Here is a 2,726-nt window from a genome sequence, read left to right as displayed (position 1 = left end):
ATGCACAGCAAATAATGGAAAAGACCCTGACTTGGATCAGGTGCATCTTGGTACTTAAGCTGACATCCTTCGTTACTTTTTTCTTACTTCAGAGAGGTCCCTAACAGCAGATTTTTCCCAAGTGCTACTTGGAAGCAAGGATGATGAAACTTTGTTTCACATTGGACGTGTTGTTAGGATGTCCTTGGAGAAGGACATTAAGCTTGTAAAGATGGAGGGTCAAAGTAAGAAAGAAGGACGTTCAACAAAATGGATTGGCACAGTGACAGTAGTTATAATCTCAAGTGTGACAGAAATGGCAAGGGTGGTACAGGACAGAGCAGAGCAAACATCTGTTGTTTATAAGATTGCTATGAGTTGTAGTTGGCTCAGGAACAACAAGTGCTGCTTTCAAAGAAAGAATCTACGTGCTACTTTGGTGAGAGGTCACTGAGGTCTTACACACTTGCAACAACTTCTCTCTTTTCTTTGTCTATCATGATATTACCCTATTGGTTCAGTGGAAGATTTTGTATTCTTGCTGAAATGTAATCCATACTGAAGTCTTTGATTTCCCCCAGTGTTTCAAGTCTTCACTTTTGAAAAGCAAGGTTTCTCATCTGCACACCATAGGCTGTTAATGAGTCTTCCTCCAAGCTCAAGGCTGCCTTCTTCACAGGGTACAGTTTCTACAAGTATTTGCTCAGCAGAGAAGTTGAATAGGTACAATGAGAGCATACAACCTTGACACACACCTTTTCTGATATAAACCATGCAGTACCCCCTTGATCTGCTCAGAAAACTGCTTCTTGGTCTATGCAAAGGTTTTGCATGAGCACAAATAAATGTTCTGTGATTCCCTACTTCTCAATTTTATCCATAATTTGTTATGATTCACGTAGTCAAATGCCTTTGCATAATCAGTAAAGCTCACCTAAACATCTTTCTGGTATTTTCTGATTTCAACCAAGAGCTACCAACCATTGGCAATGGTATCTTTCATACCACAGTTTCTTCTGAATTCAGCTTGAATTTTTAGCTGTTCCCTGTTAAAGTACTGTTTCAATACTTTTTAAACAAACTTCAGTAAGATTTTACTTACACATAATTCTAAAAATATTGCTTGATAATGTCCACATTATATTGGATTGCATTTTTTTTAATTAGAAACAAATAAGGATGTCTTTTAGTCAGCTGGCCAAGTAGCTGTCTCCCATATTTAGCATAGACTGGTAAGCACATTCAGGGTTGCATCTGTCTTCTAAAACACCTCAGTTGGTTGAAGCTATAAGCAGAGTCTGCTGAGAATATCTCCAGAAGCAACTCAATTGATAATCCATCATTTCTTGGGGCTTTCTCAGTTTTGCCAATAACTTTAGTGCAGTTTGGGCATCTTCCTTCAGTACTACTGGTTGGTGATCATATGCTACTTTCTGAAATGATTAAGTGTTGACAAATTCTTTTTGGTCCAGTGACTCTGTCTATTTCTTCCATCTTTGTTCAGTGCTTTGTGCACCATTCAAGATTTTGCCCACACAATCCCTTTCAGTGTTCCCACTCAAGGTGTGAATTTGTTCTTCAGGTTTCCAGCTTGAGAAATACCAAGCATGTTCTTCCTTTATGGTGTCGTACTTTCAGCTCTCTGTACATTTCATTATATTTGTCTTCTCATGCTGCCCCTTGGAATCTGTTCAGCACTCCTACCTCAGTAATTCTCCTGTTTTGGCTTCTTTTCAAGCAGTAGTCAGGCCTCTAAGGTAACAAAGAAGATAGTCGGTCATTAGAACAATTAATAATACAAGATCAACAGGGAAGAATTCCCCCAGGCATAAAGTTCAGAAAGCAGGAAGGCAGAGTACCGAGGGATACTCCCCGTCAAGGGGATTAAATGGAAGAGTGTGATTGCAGTGTGATTTTATAATGAATGTCATGAAGCAAAGCATATGAAGAGTTAAACAGAAACACAAACTGTCCTGAGAGGGTCACACAATTTTATGGGGGAGAGTAGAGGATGAAGGCAATGGGAAAGGTCCAGTGTGAAAAACAGTGTATACAGACTTTGTAAATAAATCAGTATAAAATTTTTTTAGAAGTTAACAAAAATAAAAACTTCATTGTCATTGTAATTATCTATCTCTGAAATGCATATATTGTTTGTTCAGCAACTATGCATCTTACATCTATTAGCCATCCACTTCTGAAATAGCAGGTCTTTGAAAACCCTGTGTACAATAGGGCACACGTAGAGCACAGAGCTGTTATACATATGATTGCTACAAGTCGCAAGTGACTAGACAGCACATAACAGCAACAATAACAACGAAGTATACTTTGGCTGTGTAGCTACGCAAGGTTATTCCTTGGAAAGGGACTTCATTCTTGGAAAGATGGACAGTCAGTGAGGAGAGGAAGAACCCAATGGTGTAGATTGCCACTGTGACTTCAGCAATGGGCTCTCGTGCCTCAGAGATGATGAGGATGGACAGGAGAGGACAGAAAGGCCGCTCAGAGGGTCGCTATGAGATGTACTCAATTTGATAGCACCTAACAACAACAACAAAAATGTGTAACTGACATGTGTTAGTTGTTAAAAGCCCCATTGTTATTGCTGTTGAGTACAATAGAGTCAGAACCAACCCCTAGGTGACCCTCCAGTGGGTTTTCAGAGGCAGTTAATCACACAAGAAGCGATTACCCATCCTTCTCTTGAACCATGTGCCTTTTTTTAAAAAAATATTTTAATTTAT

This window comes from Elephantulus edwardii, unplaced genomic scaffold (genome assembly GCF_000299155.1).
Source record: "Elephantulus edwardii isolate Elephantulus edwardi_28Jun2011 unplaced genomic scaffold, EleEdw1.0 scaffold00029, whole genome shotgun sequence".
Lineage (NCBI taxonomy): Eukaryota > Metazoa > Chordata > Mammalia > Macroscelidea > Macroscelididae > Elephantulus > Elephantulus edwardii.
The sequence above is the reverse complement of the archived record's forward strand: the minus strand, read 5'-3'. Positions refer to the sequence as shown.